This window comes from Lycium ferocissimum, chromosome 6 (genome assembly GCF_029784015.1).
Source record: "Lycium ferocissimum isolate CSIRO_LF1 chromosome 6, AGI_CSIRO_Lferr_CH_V1, whole genome shotgun sequence".
NCBI classification, from domain to species: Eukaryota; Viridiplantae; Streptophyta; class Magnoliopsida; order Solanales; family Solanaceae; genus Lycium; species Lycium ferocissimum.
In genome coordinates, this window is record NC_081347.1 from 59,335,094 (window position 1) to 59,349,873 (window position 14,780).

The window sequence follows — 14,780 nt, forward strand, 5'->3', positions numbered from 1 at the left end:
TATGCCAGCTTGTTTCTTAGTTGATAGATTAAACTTACTATAAACAACTATCTATTCACTTCGCCTATCTTAATCTGATAGCATAAAAGAATTGTTCACATAGACCATCTTAATATATATGATAATGTAATGAAAACTACTACTTCTCTCCCATTCAAAAGAGATTGCTTCACTTTCCATTGCACATCCCTTAAGAAAATATTAACTTCTAGACAAAAATAGGCAATTGGATTAAACCATCCCTAATTAAATAGGTATTGCATTTGATCACTTAACACTTAATAAGAAAAAATCTGAAAAGATAAAATTAATTTTTTTTTTTTTAATTTGATAAGTGGACACTCTTTTTGAATAAAAAAATAAAGGCTAAATAGACACTTTTTTTGAACGGGAGGGTGTATATACTAAAACGCTCAAATCCTCATGCAGAGTGATATTTTGGAGAATTAAGGGATTAAATCACGTGTAAAAAGGGGAAGTAACATGTAACATGTAACATGTGAAAATGCGAAAGTTGACCGACATTAATGCGAATGACTGTACATGAATATTATCTACTAGCATGTTATTGTTCTCGAGAGTTGCTAAATGGCCAGATGAATTTGACCCAAATTTAGCCACATTTGTATAAAAACCATCATAATCTCTATTAAATAATTTTAAATTAAGATAAGCTTTGAGAAAAAAAGATAGAAATGACATTAAATAAGCATAAATTATTAAATTTGACCTAAATAGTCATATAAATTTATATCATTTGAGCCATTGTGGTCAAATAATGTGGCAAAAAAACCTTATTGTTCTCGATTTCCCATTTTGACTTTGATGATCAAATTGACTCACAACACGTCAAAGCTAAGGAAATAATACGTAAGGACATATTATACTTTGAGCTTTCGTTGAAAAAGAACAAACAGAAATTTGTTAGTCAAAAAATGTGTCTTCACTTTTAAGATCAAATCTGGATGAGTTAAATAGGAATAGAGGAGTACTTCATTGACCTATCATTTATTTTTTCCTTTTCTAAAAATCAAAGTAGTTTAATTCACAATAAAAATTGGTCAACTAACAGCATTTTGAGAGTCCTCTATAAATAATAATGAGAACTTGATATTACTTCAGCTGCCCTGGCTTCTCTATCAATACCGGGAAAAAAAAAATAGGGATAATAGCACTTCTGGTCCTGATAAATTCTTAGCCTTGTAATATCTAACTAAACTGTTAATCCTTTAATTTATTGAAATATGCGTTTTTGATCTCTCTATGTAAGATATGTTATATTTAGACTATTTTTAGAACTCTATTACCATCAAATATAGAGTAACAATACAAACTTAACATCAAGCATAATAATTAAGTGGTGGAACAATTAATAATGATGGTAAATTTGTGAATATTCACAAACAAAGGGATCAAAAGTGACGTTTCAATTAACTGAAGATCACATGTGCTTAAGATATTACAAAGACCAAATTCAGAGTTTCTCAGAAATTGAGGGACCAAAGGTGATATTAACCCAGGAAAATCTATACATTGCTGTATCTTTTGCCTTTGTGGTCATTATGCACCTCAGAAAAATCTTTGATCAGAACAACTTTTCTTTATTTTGTAACAAATACATTAGTTAGATGCCTCCTGGCGAAGGAACTGAACAAATTTTGATCTGAACTCTGAAGGAATTCAGACAGGACGATAATTTTTATTAAGCCACACCGCTGTTCCTCTTGCCTCCAAGATGGGCTGGAAAATTTAACAAAATGCTGTAAGATATGAGAAGCATACAGTGGTTTTTGCTATTTTCCTCCTCTTCAATTATAGATAGTTGAATGGTAATGGAGGAAACTGACCTTTTGATCTGGAAGTTTGAAGATAAAGTGTTCGAAAAACAAACGAGCAGCTGAAGAGTCGGATAGTCGCACCTTCACCACGAATCTATCTCCACTCTGAACCAAAGATGAAAGAAATGATAACAGGCAGGATAACATAACGCAAATTTTAAGCAGTTCTGTTCAAATTTGAAGTCAATACAGAGATTAAACAGCTTTATTTTCCCTGATTAGTCACATTTGAAGAACTAAGGTTGTATTATTATGTACAGTTGACAACACTAATAAAAACATGAACCATTAACAAAAACATTATTTCAAGTAATTTGGAAAGAAGGCAGTGTCACATTATAATCAGCTGTAAAAAGCTTCATTTAGCCGACTCATCATCCATTTGACATGAACCTGCCTAACTATGCCTATCCAAACTTGTCACACTTGAAATTGAAAATTTTAAGCCTTCTTCATTTCAACATGTATTCACAGTTCTAGTTTTCATATTCAAAAGTGAAGACTACCACAAATTTGAATTGAAAAGGACATTTAACCAAGGTCTGTATTTCTGGTTGCATAGTTTTTGGTCCTTAATGATGTGTAAATGAGGATCTTACCTTTGGAGGTGCTAGATACTTAAAGTGACAGCTCTGTTGTTGCTAATGCGTCACCATTGCGTGCCACTTCATCAGCACTTATGCCAATCCTTTCTAGAAACTCGTGACGACCTGTTTCATTTATTGAAAACAAGTCATAACCACGAGAAGAAATATTGTCATTTGAAAGTCTTTGATATGGACTAGTTTATACTTCATATCCAGTATTAGTAATATACAACGAGACAGGTCTTTGTACAGAAGGGGACTTTGGTGTCAATCCCAGATGAACAAAAATTTTAACATGAAGACTTTTAAGGTGGCAGGTCTCCTACTTAACATTATTGACAGCAAAGGAATTTGCAAAAGATAAGGTTACAAGAATATGTGACACAGTAACAGTTTGCACCTGGTAGGTGTTCTGGACAGCAAGGAGTAGAGTGTTTATTTAGAGCAAATCAGAAAGCATGTAAAAGAGTAAATATTAGATTTCTTTCTCTTTTCGTTTTGGTGTAGAAATGATGTAGAAAATATGATAGAATTGCTCATTTTTTTCAGTAGATAGTACGCTGAGGAAGCTGAGGTTTTGTATAACACCATGTACATATGCAATACAAGCTTAAAGCTAATTTTTGAAGCAATAAAAACAACAACTTATCGAAAAAGTTGAATTTCCTTATCGTAGTAATTGACCACCTACTAGATTCTCCAAAATTATCAACTTGTTTCTGCAATACCATTTTCTCTATGGCTCTATGCTCTTCAATTTCTCTTTACTATATCATGAAAAAGGACAGACCTTTCTGCACATAAAAAGTTCAAATCATCAAAGATTAAACCTATCTCCACCTTTAGTCCTACTTCCACTTAACGCTACTATAAAACTGCAATAGTTGCCTTAACACTCATGCAAATCAAATTATTCACTTGATGTGAGTTGAAAAGAATACTTACTTCTTGAAAATGTGAAAATAATCAGTAATGGACAAGAGCTAGACAGAAGTAAAACTTTCTAAAACTTTATCGACTCACAATAGTCAACTAAAGCAAACTATCGCCTTTTGGAGTTCCAAGATCTGTTCTTGAGTTTTCTAAATATTACTGTGTGCCTCCAGCAAGGTGACTCTGATTTATCTCGTATAGTTTATATTAAACCGACGGCTAAACTGTGATTATTTTCCTCTTTTACCGTTCTCTCATGGCAAAGGTCCTGATCATATTCTAACATTTTTTTTTTCATAAGGTGAAGTTTATAAATGTAACCTCATCAAGTGTATGCTGTTATTGAGAACAGAATACATCAAAGGTAGTCATCATGATTCATGAGTATCATGTATATTGCCATGTTGCTCCAAAAAGAAAGGAGAAAATACATAAAATCACCCCTTAACTTGTCTCCAAAACTCACTTTAACAATTTAACTTTACAGGCAATCCTTTACACCCCCCCCCCACAACAGCCCACCCTAAAAAACTTGTAAGTGAATTTTGTTCAGCCTTACTTTGCCCAGACCAGTTGACAGCTAGGTGTTGTTGAACCACTCGCTTTGTGATTCGTCCACGTCATTTAAGAAAACCCAACGGTCTTCTTCCCATCCCCCACCCCCCAACTTCGGCCAGCGACCTCCAGGTAAGTTGTCTCTCTCCTAGGGTTTGTGACAGCCCTATACCCAACCCCACCCCTCTTCTTCTCCTATCTTCTTTCTCTTCTTTTCTCTCCTTCCTTCTCTCTGGTGTTCCCCGCTCCTTTTTTCCGCCCCTTGGGGCCCGCGAATCCGGGTCCGACAGATTCGAGTTTTCCGGCGTGAACAGTGATTCCGGCGTGAACAGGTTCTGTCTAACTGGAGTTGGTACCTCCGGCTGCCTTTTTTTTTTTTTTTTTTTAATTCTCTATCTTTTATCCTTGCAGCTAATTTACATTCTTGCATTACTTATATCGTTCTTGTCGTAGTAGTTACACTTTCATCTAGATTATTGCTAACGTGTGTTTTAGTATTGATTCTTGCCTGTTTGAGTAGTTTATATTTGCTTTACTGGCTTTGGTAAACGATGGTGGACTAGGGTCATGTTCTCGGACGGGGGTGAGGGTTGGAGGGGGTAGGTGGGTTAAGGAAGTCTCTAGTCTGCAAGTGAGGTCTTAGAATATTGGGACTCTAAGGGGGAATTCCATCGAACTAGGTAAGATTCTTAAGAAGAGGAGGATTAATATAGCGTGTGTCCAGTAGACTAAATGGGTAGGATCCAGGGCTAAAGATGTGGACGAGTATAAGTTATGGTTCTCAGGTAGGTCGAGGGATAGGAATGGGGTAGGCATTTTAGTAGATAATGACTTAAGAGACCAGGTGGTAGGGGTTAAGAGGGTCAGTGATAGGTTGATGACGATTAAGCTGGTCGCTGGAGGGTTTATTTTGCACATTATTAGTGCTTACGCGCAGCAAGCGGGCCTGGGCGAAGAGAAGAAAAGACGTTTTTGGGAGGATTTGGACGAGATGATAGGAGGTATACCGCCCACTGAGAAGCTATTCATCGGAGGAGATTTCAATGGGCACATTAGGTCAATTTCGGGGGAATATGACGATGTGCATGGAGGTTGTGGTTTCGGGGACAGGAACGGAGGAGGAGTTGCACTGTTAGATTTCGCAAAAGCCTTTGGGCTGGTGGTAGCCAATTCGAGTTTTCCAAAGAAGGAGGAGCACTTGGTAACCTTTCGTAGTTCGTTGGCTAAGATGCAAATAGACTTTTTACTCCTTAGGAGGGACGATAAAGTTCTTTGTAAAGGCAAGGTGATTAGGAGTGAGAATCTAACGACCCAGCATAAGCTCTTGGTGATGGATTTGGAAATTAAGATGAGGAAGAGAAAGACGGTCGTGGATGACAGGCCTAGGATCAAATGAGGGAGTTTGACCATGACGGGTGCCCTGGAGATGGGGGAGAAGTTGAGGACTATGGGAGCCTGGGAGAGTAATGGGGAGGCGACCAACATGTGGGATAGTACGGCCAATTGCATTAGGGAAGCAGCTAAAGAGGTGCTGGGGGTCTCAAAGGGTAGCCGTGGTCGGCACCGAGGGGACTGGTGGTGGAATGGAGAAGTTCAAGAGAAGGTGGAAGCAAAGAAGGTGGCGTATGTGAAGTTGGTAGACAGCAAGGATGATGAGGATAAGCGAACGAATAGGGAATCGTATAAGATAACGAGGAAGGAGGCAAAGTTAGCGGTTACGGCGGCAAAGACAGCAACTTTTGAATGCCTGTATGTAGAACTAGAGGACAAAGACGGGGATAAGAAGTTGTACTGACTAGCCAAGGCGAGAGAGAGGAGGGCGCGTGACTTAGATCAGGTGAAGTGCATCAAGGACGAGGATAGGAGGGTACTGTTGGAGGACGCTCTCATTAGACGGAGATGGCAGTCATACTTCCACAAACTCTTGAACGACTGGGAGATTTGGAGTACTCCGAGAGGTGTCGTGATTTTGGATATTGTAGGAGTAGAAAGATTGAGAAAGTTAAGGGTTTTGTTCGTAGGATGAGTAGGGGAAGGGCGATCGAGCCCGATAAGATTACTGGGAGTTTTGGAAGACTGCAGCAGGGTAGGTTTGAGTGGTTGACTCGGTTATTTAATGTCATCTTTAAGACGACTAAGATGCCCGAAGAATGGCGATGCGGTCTGATGATTCTGTTATTGTACGAGAACAAGGGCGACATTCAAAGTTGCAACGGCCCTACGGAGGATCAAGCTGCTAAGCAAAGCACATATGAAAGTGTGTGGAAAGGGTGGTGGAGATGAGGGTGAGGAGAGGCGTGTCTATCTCAGAGAACCAATTCGGATTCATGTCGGGGCGCTCAACTACAGAAGCTATTCATCTTGTACGGAGACTGGTGGAGCAATATAAGGAGAGGAAGAGGGACTTGCACATGGTATTCATCGACCTAGAAAAGGCATATGACAAAGTGCCGAGAGAGGTTCTATGGAGATGCTTGGAGGCTAGAGGTGTACCTGTGGCATACATTAGGGCGATCAAGGACATGTATGATGGGGCCAAGACTAGGGTAAGGACTATGGGAGGAGACTTAGAGCACTTTCCAGTGGTGATGGGGTTGCACCAGGGATCAGCTCTTAGCCCATTTTTATTTTCCTTGGTGATGGACGGATTGATGCGGCAAATTCAAGGTGAGGTGCCATGGTGTATGTTATTTACGGATAACATAGTCCTGATTGACGAGTCTCGCAGCGGAGTTAACGCTAAGCTGGAGGTTTGGAGACAAACTCGGAGTCTAAAGGGTTCAAGTTGAGTAGGACCAGACGAGTACTTGGAGTACAAGTTCGGTGATATAGTGCGTAAGGGGTGATCGTGAAAGTAAAGCTTGGCACCCGAAGTCTGTCTGAGAAGAAAGATAGTTTCAAGTATCTTGGGTCTATTATACAAGGAAATGGGGAGATTGATGATGACGTCACACACTGTATTGGTGCAGGGTGGATCAAATGGAGGCTTGCCTCCGAAATGTTGTGTGACAAGAAGGTACCACCAAAACTTAAAGGCAAGTTCTACAAAGTGGTGGTTAGACCAACTATGTTGTATGGGCGGAGCGTTGGCCAGTCAAGAAATCTCATGTTCAGAAGATGAAAGTGGCGGAAATGAGAATGCTGCAATGAATGTGTGGGCACACTAGGAGCGATACGATTAGGAATGAAGTCATCCGAGACAAGGTCGGAGTAGCCTTAATGGAAGACAAGATGCGGGAAGCGAGGCTGAGATTGTTTGGGTATGTGATGCGGAGAGATGCAAATGCCCCAGTGCGGAGGTGCGAGAGGCTGGCTAGCGACGGTTTTAGAAGAGGTAGAGGTAGGCCGAAGAAGTATTGGGGAGAGGTGATTAGACAGGACATGGCGCATTTCCACCTTGCACCGAGGACATGACCTTAGATAGGAGGGTATGGAGGACTCATATTAGGGTAGAAGCTAGTAGGTAGTCGCGTTTATCCTTTCTTACGAGTAGTTATATTGCTTTCTATAGTTTCTTGTCTCTTGATTTGCGAGTATCTGTTAGTTTATAATGGCTTATTTACTTTCATTGTTTTCATTTTCATAATTGCTTTGATTTGTTTGCCCGTATCCGACCTTTCCTATGCCTTTTCTTGAGCCGAGGTCTTAGGAAACAACCTCTTAGGTAGGGGTAAGATACAACGTCTCCCTCTTCCCCGGACCCCACGTTGTGGGATCACCGGGTATGTTGCTGTTGTTGTTGTTGTTGTTGAAACTAACTAAAATATAATTAAATAAATCCCAACCCCACCCATTCCCAAACAAATACCCCTAAACCTAAACCTACATTTCCCTTTCTTCTCCGTCGTGCCTTACTCCATAACCAAACCCACATTTTCCGCAGATTCCCAAATTTCCGTTATTTTCATATAGAAGACCTTATCCCTCCAAAATGTAACCTTGTCCCTCATTCAGTGGCGGAGCTAGGAATCATATTAAGGGGTGTCAAAAAATAAAGATATGTCGCAACGCAAGTTTGAACAGGCGACCTTAGGGACTTTTTGCAACCCCTTAATGCCTTCAACTTGTGTTAAGGGGTGTCAATACTAGTATACATACCTATAAATTTAAAATTTCACCTATCTATACAATGTAATTTTTTGGCGAAGGGGTGTCGCTTGACACCCCTCGGGCAAGCGTAGCTCCGCCCCTACCCCCATTTTCTTCCTAAATTACATTTGCTCTCATCCGATCCATATTCTTTGGCAAGAAAAAATTCACAGTCATCACCATTTCTGGAAGGTCATCCTCAAACCATTCTCTAAATCCTCTAGTTACAAGCAGGCCCCTGCTATGAATATGGGGTTTCCAATTTTAAGAAACCATTTCTTTCCTCCGATTATGCACCTATTATCAAATTCCTTTCTTAAGACTTTTAAGTTTGTGAAATATATATATTTTCTTAATTTAAGACACTACGTAAAAAAGATGATGAATAAATAACTTTGAATAAATGTATTATCATTTATCATTGATGAATCAAATATTTTTCAATTCCATTTTTTCAATTTCTTAAAAAACTTCCCATCAATCATTGAACTCTCCTCTGAAAACAAAATGAAGTGGTGGGATGGAGGTGGAGGAGGACGGGAGGGGAGGTGGTAGCTGGTGGCTTTGGTGAAGATGAAGAAAGAGAGGAAAAAAAAAAAAAAGAACTGACGACAAAGTGAGAAAGAACAAGGAAAAAAAAAAAGAATACAATTTTAATATTATGTGTAATTGGTTATAAAATGTCCAAACGGAGACTGACATGTGTCTTTTTTTTTGTCTGTTTTAAGCACTTTCTCTTGCTTCTCACACGCTTGTGAGAAACTGAAATCACTTTCTCTGCCACATCAATACTCAACATCACTCAAAGGTGTATTAATTTTATTCGGAACAAAAATAAGGGGTAAAGAAACACCCGCAGAGTTTAAGTGTGCAAGTGAGTTTTCTAGACAAGTTTAGGGGTGATTTTATGTATTTTCTCAAAGGAAAGCAAAGAAATGCAATTAAATTTTAAGACTAGTTACATTCTCCTTTTTGTCTTTAGAAATTCAATAGTTTTTATCTTTCCACATAATCCACCAGATTGTTTGATCATATGGTAAACATTAAGAACAAGTAACTGTTCGATTGCTTTTAAGCTTTTTTGCAGAATAATCTTATTTCTTCACCTACAAATTCCAGTGAACTTTGTCTATTCTAGCTAAAATTCATGCGTCAAAAGTTGTAATAACAATAATACACTGGCTCCATTTTTGGAATTTAGCATAAGAAACTCCTTAGCTGTTAGTTTAGTAAGTTCAAATCCTTTAAAATGATGATACACTTCAGTGAGAAAAAATTAATTTTGTGCTTTCCCTTTGTCTGTCCTTTTTCTTTTTTAACAAAAAAGGGAAAGGGTTAGCGGAGCAAAGCAAGGAAGTAATCAATAACAATGGAGGAACTAGCAAGAACTAATATAAATTTATAGAATTTAACCAGAAAATTTATATTAGTTAAGTAAGAAATTAGATTACTCAACATAGGTCACACACAATTTAATAGGACTTAGTACATTGGAAAATCTTGAATTCGTGATAGCCTTGGTTCAGCATCAGGGGTAACGATCCGTGCCAATTACTTAACAACATTTTGAATAGATATGTTATTAGCTTACAATTGACCTCTTTTTCGGCAAGAGAGATACTAATTTATACCCGAGCAACGTTCTGGCAGATAACTGTTCTTAAGTTCAGATACGATGTGGATACTGGCTTCATCTTTGGTATGCGTAAAACACAAGATTCAAACAGTCATTGACCACATAAGTCCCCTTCAAATATGGGCCAATAACGTCTTAGTAATAAGCAGAGCAGAGCAAAGCAAAGCAAATCATATTCATTATCCAAAGTTTGGATAACATCATCTCAAGTTATTGAAAGAAAAAACGAATTCCATAAGCAAGGGTAACAAATGATCTTACTACAGGGTCACAAAAAAGTAACATAGAACAGATATAAAAAATCCTTGTCCAGTAATTTCTACTCATACCATTTACCAGATTTCTCGCCTGACCAAGCTCTTAGCCCATTTTTATTTGCCTTGTTATGGATGGTTTGACGCGGAAAATTCAAGGTGAGGTGCTATGGTGTATGTTATTCGCGGATGATATAGTCTTGATTGACAAGACTCACAGCGGAGTGAACGCTAAGCTGGAGGTTTGGAGACAAACTCGCTGACCTAAAAGGGTTCAAGTTGAGTAGGACAAGACGATCTTTGGAATGCAAGTTCAGTGACGTGACACATGAGGCTAGCGAGAAGTGAGGCTTGGGACCCATGCCATCCAAAAGAAAGGAAGTTTCAAGTATCTTGGATCTATTATACAAGGAAATGGGGATATTGACAATGATGTCACACATCGTATTGGTGCAGGGTGGATGAAATGAAGGCTCGCTTCAGGAGTGTTGTGTGATAAGAAGGTGCCACCGCCTACCAAAGCTTAAAGGCAAATTCTACAAAGTGGTGGTGAGACCGACTTTGTTGTATGGGGCGGAGTGTTGGGCAGTGAAGAACTCTCAGATCCAAAGATGAAAGTTGCAGAAATGAGAATGCCGCGATGGATGTGTGGGCACAGCAGGTGAGATAGGATTCAGAATGGAGATATCCGGGATAAGGTGGGAGTGGCATCGGAGGAGGACAAGATGCGGGTAGCGAGGCTGAGATGGTTTGGGCATGTGAAGAGGGGAGACACAGATGCCCCAGTACAAAGGTGTGAGAAGTTGGCTATGGACAGTTTTAGAAGAGGTAGAGGTAGGTAGAAGAAGTATTGGGGAGAGGTGCTTAGACAGGACATGGCGCAGTCCCAGCTTACCGAGGACATGACCTTAGATAGGAGGCTATGGAGGACTCAGATTAGGGTAGAAGGCCAAGAGGTAGTCCCGTGTATCCCTTCATATTAGTGATCGCAGTTTTGATCTATAGTTTATTGTCCTTTGATTCATACTACTATATGTTGTTTCTTGTACTTCGACTATCTTATTCATCTGTCCATTCAGTCACAGTCAAGCGGACACATGCCCAAGAATTCAATATTCAGATAATTTATAATAGTTAGACTCATTTTACCCTGATCATCAACCTGGACAACTCTCATCCTTTGTCCAAGAACTAACACGACGATGGTTTGTCACATCGGATGAATTTGAATGAAACTATAATTTACTCCCCTCTGTCCCAATTTACGCGACACTCTTTTCTTTTTAGTCAACCAAAAAGAATGACACATTTATATATTTAGTACTCCCTCTTTCCCAATTTATGTGACACAGTTCGAATTTCGAGAATCAAACTTCTTTATTTTTGACCGTGAATACGAACATACAATCTTTAAGTTTTTTGAAAAATAATTTACATATTTAGAAACTACATTTAAAATATTTAAAAGACATACGAGTAAATCGTGGCCAACGATTTTCTTGTTTGACTCTCGAAAAAACAAAAAGAGTCATATATATAGGGACAATAAATTGGGACAGAGGGAGTAACCATTTGACTTTGAAGTTTCCATTGTTCCTTTAATGAAATGACTTATAGATACACAAATATCAATGACTTATTTTAAGTCACAAATTTCAAAAGTCTTCATTTTACTCTTATACAGCGTTTGGCCATGAATATTTTTCACTTTTTTCCAGGAGTGAATTCACAAAATCATGTTTGGCCATAAAATTCCGAAAATTTTCAGAATACAACTTGAAGTTGAATTCCGAAATTCGAAAAACTAAGTTGTTTTCACCTTTTCCACTCCAAATAACTAAAAAAAAAAAAAAAAAAAAATCAAAACATTCGCCAATTTGTATCCATGGCCAAACACAACTTCAATTTCCAAATACTACCATTTTTCACTTTGAAAACAAAAATTATTTTTTTCAAATTTCACAATTTTCATGGCCAAAAGGATCATTAAACTCCCCATTCAGTCAAATTGGGACGGAAGGAGTAAGAGAGATATACATACCTTTGACCGCCTTTGAGATCAAATGCATGAGCTGTAAAACTCCTCAATTTACTCCCCGATGACTGTAACTTCTTCACCGGGAATTGCCGGTTAGGGATGACCGGAAATGTAAAGGGTGACCGATGATTATTTGGCAACAGTGGGTTCCCACTTGAACTGTGTGTTATATGTCCAACGCACATCAAAGGGGAACCTAAGCATTGCGACATTTCTGTATTAAATTAAAAAAAAATTGTGATAATAGTGAAGAATTTGGAGATTTAAAACAGCCGAAAATTGGAAATGTAAGGAAACTTGTTTCAGTTTAAGGTATGTAGGCTTGAAGGTTTATGCCAACGCCCAACGGCATTGTTTGGTCCCCATGCAAATTTATGTAGAAGAGGCACGTTTCTTTTAAGGGAAAATTTCAGAAATATATAAATTGGTCACTTATATTTTATAAAAATCGCCTAAAATTTATATTACAAAAAGTAGCTCAAAATATATAAATATATACAAACATATATAGATATATACACGCATATGCAGACATTTATATCAACATATACAAACATATAAGAAGGCAGAGAGAGAGTGAGAGAGAGAAAAGTTTGGGTCATCTTTTGTAAGAATTAAAAAAATAGGTCAATTTTGAAAGCATTATTGCCCCAATTAACATACAATGTAATTTTCTCTTTAAATCTGTTTAAAAAAGAATGTCACCTTTTTGTATTTATAAACAATTGAAGATGATTTACGGTCCCACAGATATTTAATGTTTTGTTTTGGATCATAAATTTTTAAGATGTTCTTTTTTTTCTTAAACTTCGTGCCTAGTCAGATGGTGCCACGTAAATCTAAAAGAAGGGAGTATATCTTTACACTTTGAAAAATTCATTCATTTTGAATCATAAAAAAATATCAAAAGTTAACTTATATTGGAGTATCTTTTAAGTGATGCCGGAGAGGGTGTGACCTAGCAGTCAATAAAGTGGGTTGAAAATCACGTAGTCTTAGGTTTAAATTCCAACAGAGACAAAAATATATATATACAAGGTGTTTTCTTTCCATCTGTCCTAGCTTTAGTGAATAGAGTTATGCAGGTGAAATTAGTGGAGGTGCGCCCAAGTTGGTCCGGACACAACGGTTATTTAAAAAAAAAAAAAGAGAGAGAGAGATAAATGTTGGGGATACTTGATATTAATTTATTCCTATTTTTATTATTCTTTGTTTGGTTTTATTTTGTATAAATATGCCTAACAATGTTAGGGGTCTTTTGGTCTGAAGGATGAGCAAAAAATAGTCCCGGGATAAAATTTTAATGCCTCCTTATCCCATGTTCGGTTGGAATAAAAATCCAGAATAACTAGGATTGTAGCCTTATTTTATCCCACCTTGAGGGTGGAATAACTAAATCCCGGGATTAGTTATCCTGGGATAAGTTGTTTCCCAACCAAACGAGCCCTTAAGGTTTTAATTCTACATTAATTGTGTATCAATGTGATTTTTAGGAACAATTGAAGTTGGCCTGGAGTGCAAAATGAAAATTCATGAGCTGCTACGGGACAGTTGACACTTACATTGAACGTATCTGTTATATCGTTGGCTGATGCAATAAAAACTTCTAGTGGTCTTAAATTATCATGCAACACGTCATATAAAAATTCGTAACACATATCAAATAACAAGTAATGGTTCATACGCCTCATCGTAAAAAGAAATTGATGGCTTCGTAAGAAAATGACATTGTCAGTTCTTCAACTAAATTTGATCTCTTTGGATCTTGCTAGGGGTGTTCAAATGAAACCAAAAAACCGATCCGAACCGGTAAACCAAGTCAAACCGATTTAATAAACTGAAAATCGGCTCGATTTGGTTTGATTTGATTTTAGATTTTTAAAAACCGATAACATTTGGTTTGGTTTGGTGTTACCCATAAAAAAAACCGAACCGAACCAATAAATACATACATATTTAAAATATTATATATATTTATATATGTTAATTAAACTTTATCTATTTTTTAACTTCTTAATAATTTAGGACCATTCCAAAAAAAAAAGCCTAGCCCATGTTCCCCAAGCCCATTTATGTTTAAAGTAAAATAAAAAAAAATTACTGAACAGTAAACATAAAATAATTTTTTCCCTCGATAGATTTTCAGTTCCCTCTTATTTCCTCCCAAACCCTTTAGACTTCTATTCTCCTCTCACAATAACAATCGAATACAAGAGGCTTTAATCACATTAACTTTTTCTTCCCCTTTCTTTTTTGGTTACTTTTTGTATGTTCCCTACTCTTTGATTTTTGTGTAATTATTTTTGTGTCTTTGAAGTTTTACTTGAATGAATTGCTTCTCTAGTCTTTCATCTTGTATGTGTTTTTTATTTTATTTCTCTGTTATTTTAGATTTTCTCCACTGATTTAGGTTTTTTCTGTTGATTTAATTTTTATCTAATGATTTTGGATTTCTCTATTTACTGATTTTTTTGGTTATTCCTCATGCATGTAAGTTATTAAAAAAAAAAAAAAAAAGGAGAAACATACACTTGGATTCTCTTTTATGTTGCTTTTGAGCCGCTCTTTATTGCAAATAATATGAAAATTTAGTACCTCACTTGTATCAATTTTTTTGCATTATAAAATACATTATTACAACTCGTAAAAACCGAACCAAACCGATAAAACAGACAAAACTGACAAAACCGAAACCGATAGAATTTATACTATAATGGTTTGGTTTGGTTTGAATATTAAAAAAAACCGCCTTAATTGGTTTGGTTTGATTTTAACCAAAAACCGAGTCAAACCGGACCATAAACACCTCTAGATCTTGCCACTTTTTCCCTAATGGACTTCACATAAAAC

At 37.3% G+C, this 14,780-nt stretch overlaps 1 pseudogene; it reads right to left on the reverse strand.

Annotated features, from left to right (window-relative positions):
• Positions 1 to 1,573: 1,573 nt before the first annotated feature.
• Positions 1,574 to 12,260, reverse strand: LOC132061442 (acyl-acyl carrier protein thioesterase TE3, chloroplastic-like; annotated as a pseudogene).
• Between the last annotated feature and the right edge of the window lie 2,520 nt (positions 12,261 to 14,780).